We start from the raw sequence: 9193 nt of genomic DNA on the forward strand, positions 1-9193 counted from the left end.
TTCTTCTTCATGAAGGTAGGTTCGGCAACTTTAAAAGTCACCAAGGGCTTCGATGACGCACTACCCTCTCTCCTATAATTCAACTTCCAACCCAAAAAAGACCCCAAATAAGCTCCAGATCGTGTATTACCCCTCATTTTCAACTGTCCTTTAATCTTAATGGCCAAATACACTAACTCTTCCAATTCAACATAAGATTGCAACTCCACAACATTAGCTATGTCTCTATTCAAGCCATTCAAAAATCTAGACATAGTAACTTCCTCATCTTCATTAACGTTAGCTCTAATCATAACCACCTCTAATTCTTTCTAATACTCCTCCACACTCTTATTGATGCGAACCTCGTGATCACGTGGTCACGCAACCCATACGCAAAGACACCAATTCCCAGAAAGCCAAGTAAATCAGGTTTGATATAAGGGTGACACAAAGATAACTTGTACCTAGGCACTAGCACTATTGGAAACGGAAACCCACACCCAACGAATATTGATTCGTGAATGAGAAGTATAAGGATGACGCCACGAAGCCAGTTGTTATTCGATAAGTCGTTTTTAGTTCTTTAGAGAACCAAGGAAGGGAGATTATCCCACCAACACACAACAAGTGCAGCAAAGAAGTTTATTGATTTGAAAATTATGTAACCTTACATGTTTGGTTATGCCTTTATTTATACTGACTCTAGACTTAAAGAAACCATAATGGACCCCCCTTAGGTGGACTTATATGAAGCCCACTTACAATTGACACAAATAAGTAATAATAACCCAAAAACTAAGAAGAAAATAATAAAAATAATAAAAATCCAAAAATTACCATCCTAAATATGCTAGAATCAGATTTGTCACTCTTAAGAAGTCCTATATAAACTAGGAAAAATCTGATTTGGAAAATTTGTGTTGCTGCCCCCTTTCCTTTGATGTCCTTGATTAGCTTGGATTTCCTTGTTTAACTTGGACAAATAAGAAAATAAATTCCCTCCTTTGTTGCTGATTTAATTACTTTACTTCCTATGTTAGAAAAAACATTAAATAGTCCTCCCCTCTTTAGGAATAAGATATGGACAACTTCCTTAATTAGGAGAATAAATTGCTGACTTTTTATCCTTGCAGCTTTAGGAAAAAAACAAGCCTAACAAGGCTGGTATTGGGCCGGACATATCAACCCCTTGTTCCACACGAATTGGGCTCTTCTTGGACCTGAACTAGATGAATTAAAGGTTGTTTATCATGCTCCTTAAATGTCCCAAGCCCCTATAGGTCCATCTTGCTCCATAAGTTCTGAACAAGCACATTCATTGCTTCTTTAAGCTTCTTTGCCCTAGCTCTTGTGATTGGCCCAATTGGCACCTCCAATAGGTCATTGGCATGATTACGCTTGGTGTTGGGCTGATCCGCATCATCCCCTCTTTTTTCAAAAGGATTCGACCTCGAATCATCGCCTACATCAAACAGAGTAAGATCAGAAACATTAAAGGTAGCACTAACACCATACTCACCTGGCAAATCAACTTTATAAGCATTGTCATTGATCCTCTCAAGTATCTGAAATGACCCATCTCCTCATGGTTGTAACTTTGATTTCCTATGGGCCGGAAATCTCTCCTTGCGCATACGCACCCAAACCCAATCGACGGGCTGAAAGACAACATGTTTGCGCCCCTTATTGGCTTTGGTCGCATACACACGATTCCTCTTTTCAATCTGTTACCGCACACTCTCATGGAGTGTCTTCACCACCTGTGCTTTACGATTACCATCCAAACTAACCATTTCATCAATAGGCAAAGGAATCAAATCCATTGGAGTTAAAGGGTTAAATCCATACACAATTTCAAATGGTGAAAATTCAGTAGTAGAGTGCACACTACGATTATATGCAAACTCTATAAATGGCAAACAATCTTCCCAAATCTTTAAGTTCTTTTGAATGACAGCACGCAGAAGTTGTGTTAAGGTCCTATTAACTACTTCAGTTTGTCCATCTATTTGGGGGTGACAAGTAGTTGAAAACAACAGTTTAGTACCCAATTTTCCCCATAACACCTTCCAAAAATAGCTAAGGAACTTAACATCTCTATCAAAAACAATGCTCTTAGGGACCCCGTGAAGTCGTACTATCTCCCTAAAGAACAAATCAGCAATGTTAGTGGCATCATCGGTTTTATGACATGGAATAAAGTGTGTCATCTTTGAAAACCTATCAACAACTACAAAGATTGAATCCCTACCCCGTTTTGACCTAGGTAAACCTAAGATGAAATCCATTGAAATGTCTACCCATGGTTCCTTAGGTACAGGCAAAGGGGTATACAAGCCATATGGTTGAGTCCTAGACTTTGCTTTCCTACAAGTTATGCATTTATCACATATGCGTTGCACATCTTTTTTCATTTTAGGCCAATAAAAATGCTCATACAACACATCCAAAGTCTTAACAACACCAAAATGCCCCATCAACCCGCCCCCATGTGCTTCACGTACAAGCAATTCACGCATAGAACTTAATGGAACACACAATCGACTCTCTTTAAAAAAATATCCATCAAGTCTATAAAACTTTCCAAAAGCCGAAGTTTCGCAAGCATTGTAAACATTAGTAAAATCACTATCATCCTTGTACAATTCTTTTATGTGTTCAAATCCTAGAAATCTAGCATCCAAAGTAGATAAAAGAACATACCTGCGCGAAAGTGCATCAGCCACAATGTTTTCTTTTCCTTGCTTATACTTGATCACATACGGAAAGGTTTCAATAAATTCCACCCATTTGGCATGTCTCCTACTCAACTTACCTTGTCCTTTCAAGTGCTTCAATGATTCATGATCAGAATGTATCACAAACTCCTTGGGCCACAGGTAATGCTGCCACGTCTCTAGAGTTCTTACCAAGGCATAGAGCTCCTTATCATATGTAGGGTAATTCAAAGCTGCCCCATTAAGTTTTTCGCTGAAATATGCAATGGGCCTCTTATCCTGCATTAACACAGCTCCTATACCAATACCTAACGCATCACATTCAACTTCAAAAGCTCTCGTAAAGTCTGGCAAAGCTAAAACAGGCGCCGAACAAAGTTTATCTTTCAACAAATTAAAAGCCTTATCCTGTTCATCATTCCATTTGAATCCAACAGACTTTTTCACAATTTCAGTTAAAGGTGCAGCAAATAGTACTAAAATCCTTCACAAACCTTCTATAAAAACTAGCAAGTCCATGAAAACTCCTTACCTCACTTATCGATTTTGGTTTAGGCCAATCCCGGATGGCCTTAACTTTCTCCTTGTTCATCTCGATACCCTGCGTAGTTACGACATAGCCAAGAAACACAATTTTTTCCATACAAAAGGTACACTTCTTAAGATTAGCATATAATTGCTCACTATGCAACACACTAAGTACATTACGCAAATGATCAAGATGTTCATTTAAGTTCTTGCTATAGATAAAAATGTCATCAAAATACACAACAACAAACTTACCTATAAACGCATGCAATACATGATTCATTAAACGCATAAACGTGCTAGGCGCATTTGTAAGTCCAAATAGCATGACTAACCATTCATACAAACCATGCTTAGTCTTAAATGCAGTTTTCCACTCATTACCCTCTTTCATCCTAATCTAATGGTACCCACTTTTTAGGTCAATCTTAGAGAAAATACATGATCCATGTAACTGGCACAACACAAGGACTAATACTCTCACGAATGTACCCCTTCATCATCAACTCATCTACTTGCCTTTGAAGCTCCTTTGTCTCATCAGGGTTGCTTCTATAGGCTAGACGGTTAGGAATCGAAGCTCCGGGCACAAGGTCAATTTGATGTTCAATCCCCCTTAATGGTGGTAATCCATTAGGGATGTCTTCAGGGAATACATCATCAAACTTCTGCATCAAAGAAACAACCATACTAGGAATAGCAAGATCAAGATCGTTAGTGTTAAAATAAGCCTCCTTATATACAAGTAAGATCATTGGCTTATTAGTGAAAAATGCATATCTGATTTGAGATCCTTTTGCATAAAAATTAGGTTGTTTCTTTAATTTTTCCACACTAGTATCATCACACGAGCTTACTTTCTTCACTCCTCGGTTTTTACCTCCACTCTCAACCAGTTTAATTAATGATTTAGGGTTAGCCGAATCTGATGGTTTTCTCTCACCATTGTCCTCACGTGAATTTTCACTCTTCTCATCCTCACATTATTTTTTTTAATTTCATTTTATCATTATACACTTGTTTTGGAGAAAGAGGTGCAAGAGTGATGGTTTTACCATCCTTTACAATAGTGAACCTATTTCTAAACCCATCATGAATCGCTTTCCGATCAAACTACCATGGATGCCCCAAAAGTAAGTGACTAGCATGCATTGGGACTACATCACACAAAATCTCATCAGAATACTTCCCAATAGCAAATGCAATCAAAACCTGCTTAGTAACCCTCACTTCACCACATTCATTCAACCATTGCAATCTATAAAGCCTAGGATGCTTAATACAACTCAGATTCAATTTCTTCACAAGGGTATCACTAGCAACATTAGCACAACTACCTTCATCAATTATCTGCTACATACCTTGTTTTGGATGTGACATCGAGTGTGAAATATATTTTCCCGTTGCTGATCTACATCATCTTCTTTGATTTGCATGTTCAGCGCACGCCTTATAACCAAGGCCTCTCCCTCAACAGGATATACAATCTCCTCATCACTACAATCCACCAAAGGTGGCATCTCTTCATTTTTAGATTTGTCACTTTCAGATTCAACCTCCCCATTGTCTCTTGTAAGCATAACTCTTCGGTTTGGACACTGAAATGCAATGTGCCCCTTCCCTAAACACTTAAAGCATTTAATATCTCTATCACGAGTAGGTTGAGATTCAGATTTACCTTTCCCATCCGTATGAGTATCCTTTTTGGCCTTTGGTGGTTCGACCTTTACATAAGGCTTTGGTTGGACAGCCCCCTCTCTCTTCAAATTCAGCCTCCATATTGAGGAAGATGAAGCCGAATTGGTTTGAAAACGTGTACTGCCCCTTCTCTTGATTTGCCTCTCCACCTTTGTTGCCATATGGACAATGTCCTCCAATTCCACACAATGTTGTAATTCTACAACATTAGCAATGTCCCTATTCAGCCCATTTAGAAATCTAGCCATAGTAGCTTCCCGATCCTCAATCACATTGGCCCGAATCATGGCAATCTCCATCTCCTTGAAATACTCATCCAAGAACCTAGAACCCTGATTCAAACCCTGCAATTTCAGATACAAATCTTTATAATAGTGGTTAGGCACAAATTACCTTCTCATCAACACTTTCATCTCCTCCCACGACGCTACTAGCCTCTCTCCACTCCTCCTTCTACTAATAACATTCTGATCCCACCAAATCAGTGCATAATCCGTGAATTTGATGACTACTAATTTCACTTTCTCCGCCTCCGAATAGTTATGGCAATCAAAAATCCAATCCACCTTTTTCTCCCACTCCAAATATGCCTCAGGATCGTTTTTACCTTGGAAAGAAGGTATTTTCAGTTTGATAGCATCCAAATCACCATCTAAATCAGCATGTCCCCCAACACTACGAAAATTTTCCCTTTGGCCGAATTGGCCCCTAGTTCTATTCCCATAATCCCTTCGGTTTCTAGGCTGTCGAAAACCTTCCCGATGACCTATGGCCTCATCCTCAAAACCACCATCACCAATATCATCAACGGCCTCCTCAAAATCCTCATAATCAGCCCATCTTTGCCTTTCGGCCCTACTGCCACTGTTTGCTTTCGGTTCAGCCCCAAGCTTCCTCACATTTTAGGTGCTTGTACCAGCCTCGTTACCACGTTTCTCCACCCTATCAAGTCTGTCACACACATTTCCCATCACAAAATTCTTCCTCTCCATCATATGCGTCATGGCTTGCATTTGGAACGTAAGTTCTCCCTCAGGATGGGGTGGTGTGTTGTTTTGATCTGACATGATAGTACCTGCAAAAATTGGTTAGTGGTAAAAAAAATTATCCTCACGTCGCTCGAGTTTCGCTCAAACACTCTTAATATCCTCACACGCTCACACCTCTCCTCTCACCTTCTTGCGGTTCTTGCGAAACTGAAACCAACACCAAATAGAACCAACTTGGCAGCGCAATCCAAATATATATATATGACTCAAGAAGCAATGAAAACTAGAAAACAAGCAAAACAAAACTACGATGATAGTCTCGCGAGTAACAAGTGAGTCTATCCGAAATATGAACGAAAATGAAGACTCGAATAAAAATAGAAACAAAAAAATATGCAAAATGATGAAAATAAACTACAATAAATGAAAACAACAGAAAGCAAGCGAATTTCAAAAGTTGACGCAAAACAGACTCGTTTACGACAAGTTAAGTCCGAATCTGGAACCTAAAGTAAATGATGTCCAATTGAGTTAAAATTTCAGATATAGTGCGATATCAACCCAAATAGACAGAATATAAAGTTTGAGCAATTTACGATAAGGTTTGATATACTGACGCAAAAACGTTATGAATCAAACCTCATTAGACCCGAATTTGAAACCCAAAGCAAACGATATCCAATTGACCCTAAATTTGATATGTGGTGCGATTAGGACCCCAGTAATTAGATTATAAAATTTGAGCTAATTCCAAGTTGATTTGATCCAATCTTCTCGTGTTTAGTTTTCTGCGGCAGAATCCAATAAACGTCTTTTTTGAACGATTTTTTTTTTTGCTTTTCTCTTTTCTCTTTTTTTTTTGTTTTTGATGCTACTGATATATTTTGAATAATAACAGAATGAAATAACAATTTTTTTTTAGATGCCGCAAATTCAAGGAGAAGAAGAAATTGGATACTAAGGAATTTTTTTTTGCGAAATCAACAAGAAACAAAAATTTCAGAAGGATATAACCTGATTAATGGAGCCAAGCTCTGATACCAAATAATGTGAACCTCGTGATCACGTGGTCATGCAACCTACACGCAAAGACACCAATTCCCGGAAAGCCAAGTAAATCAGGTTTGATAGAAGTGTGACACAAAGATAACTTGTACCTAGGCACCAACACTATTAGAAACGGAAACCCCCACCCAACAAATATTGATTCGTGAACGAGAAGTATAAGGATGATGCCACGAAGCCAGTTGTTCTTCGATAAGTTGTTTTCAGTTCTTTAGAGAACCAAGGAAGGGAGATTATCCCACCAACACACAACAAGTGCAGCAAAGAAGTTTATTGATTTGAAAATTGTGTAACCTTACATGTTTGGTTATGTCTTTATTTATACTGACTCTAGACTTAAAGAAACCATAATGGACCCCCCTTAGGTGGACTTATATGAAGCCCACTTACAATTGACCCAAATAAGTAATAATAACCCAAAAACTAAGAAAATAATAAAAATAATAAAAATCCAAAAATTACCATCTTAAATATGCTAGAATCAGATTTGTCACTCTTAAGAAGTCCTATATAAACTAGGAAAAATCTGATTTGAAAAATTTGTGTTGCTGCCCCCTTTCCTTTGATATCCTTGATTAGCTTGGATTTCCTTATTTAACTTGGACAAATAAGAAAACAAATTCCCTCCTTTGTTGCTGATTTAATTACTTTACTTTCTATGTTAGGAAAAAAATTAAATAGTCCTCCCCTGTTTAGGAATAAGATATGGCCAACTTCCTTACTTAATTAGGAGAATAAATTGCTGACTTTTTATCCTTGTAGCTTTAGGAAAAAAACAAGTCTAACAAGGCTGGTATTGGGCCGGACATATCAACCCCTTGTTCCACACGAATTGGGCTCTTCTTGGACCTGAACTAGATGAATTAAAGGTTGTTTATCATGCTCCTTAAATGTCCCAAGCCCCTCTAGGTCCATCTTACTCCATAAGTTCTGAACAAGCACATTCATTGCTTTTTTAAGCTTCTTTGCCCTAGCTCTTGTGATTGGCCCAATTGGCACCTCCAATAGGTCATTGGCATGATTACGCTTGGTGTTGGGCTGATCCGCATCACTTATTACCTTGTGTAATCATTTGTAAATGATTAAACAACTCCCTATATATAATAGTGTTTAGGAACATACCTCTTTTTCATTATTATCTTCAACTCCTCCCATATGCTAACTGGTCTTTCTATATTTCTTCTTTTTTTTACCTCCAATCTCTCCCACCAAACCATGACATAATCAGAAAACTCCACTATAGCTAACTTAACCTTCTTTTCTTTAGAGTACCTATGGATATAGTTTTGAAACCCAGCCCGGCTCGGCGGGTTGACCCGGGACCCGGCCGACCCAGGGCTGGAACTGGGCTGGGTTTAAGAAAAAATAGGAAAAGCCAAAACCCGGTGTGACCCAGCTGGTTGACCCAGTGACCCGGTTGACCCGACAAAACCCGGTCAAAAACCCGGTTGCAACCCGTTGACTTTTGATTTTTTTTACTAAAACGACTTCGTTTTAATTTTTTAAAAAAAATCAGAATTGACCCGGGTGACTTGGTCAAAACCTGGAACCAGGGCCTTGGACCGGGCCGGGTTTAAAAACTTTGCCTATGGATGTCAAAAATCATCTTCACCTTTTTTTCCCAATCTAAGTAAGCTTCTGTATCAGTTTTTCCCTTAAAGGCTGGGATTTTTAACTTAATACTACCAAAATTTCGATCTACATCACCCAAATAATCGAAATACCCTCTATACTCAAAATCCTTATGTGGCCGAATATATCCCCTCATTGGCCGATTCTCATACCTCTCTCCCCTATGTGTACGGAACCCACTACCACGGTTAAAATCATCATCGGCTTCATCTATAGAGTTTCTAGCAACATTCTCCTTCTTCCTAGCTTCTCTACCCTTTTTACTAAGTCCCCCATCATACCTAGTCTCCAACTTTTCAATCCTAGTCATCAACTCCCTAAACATAAATTTCATATGTTGTTGTATTCTCGAAAGCCCATCTTCTGGGATTTCACCCTTCTTCTACGGCACACTGTTAGAAGATATTATTTAAAAAAAACTGCACGAAAAGCATTAGCAATAAAAATAACACCTCACACACTCGTGTTTCACACAAATTTATAGCTTTTTCACTCTAATATGCTCCCTACGCCTTTTTCCACTCAAATTGCATTTTTTTAGTTCTTGAAATCACTTGGCAACAATTCAGAAAAGCAACCAAC

General features: G+C 38.5%; 1 pseudogene; it reads right to left on the reverse strand.

The window, feature by feature from the left end:
• Positions 1–1256: 1256 nt before the first annotated feature.
• On the reverse strand, positions 1257–8921 carry LOC127905088 (uncharacterized; annotated as a pseudogene).
• Between the last annotated feature and the right edge of the window lie 272 nt (positions 8922–9193).

This window comes from Populus trichocarpa, chromosome 3 (genome assembly GCF_000002775.5).
Source record: "Populus trichocarpa isolate Nisqually-1 chromosome 3, P.trichocarpa_v4.1, whole genome shotgun sequence".
Lineage (NCBI taxonomy): Eukaryota > Viridiplantae > Streptophyta > Magnoliopsida > Malpighiales > Salicaceae > Populus > Populus trichocarpa.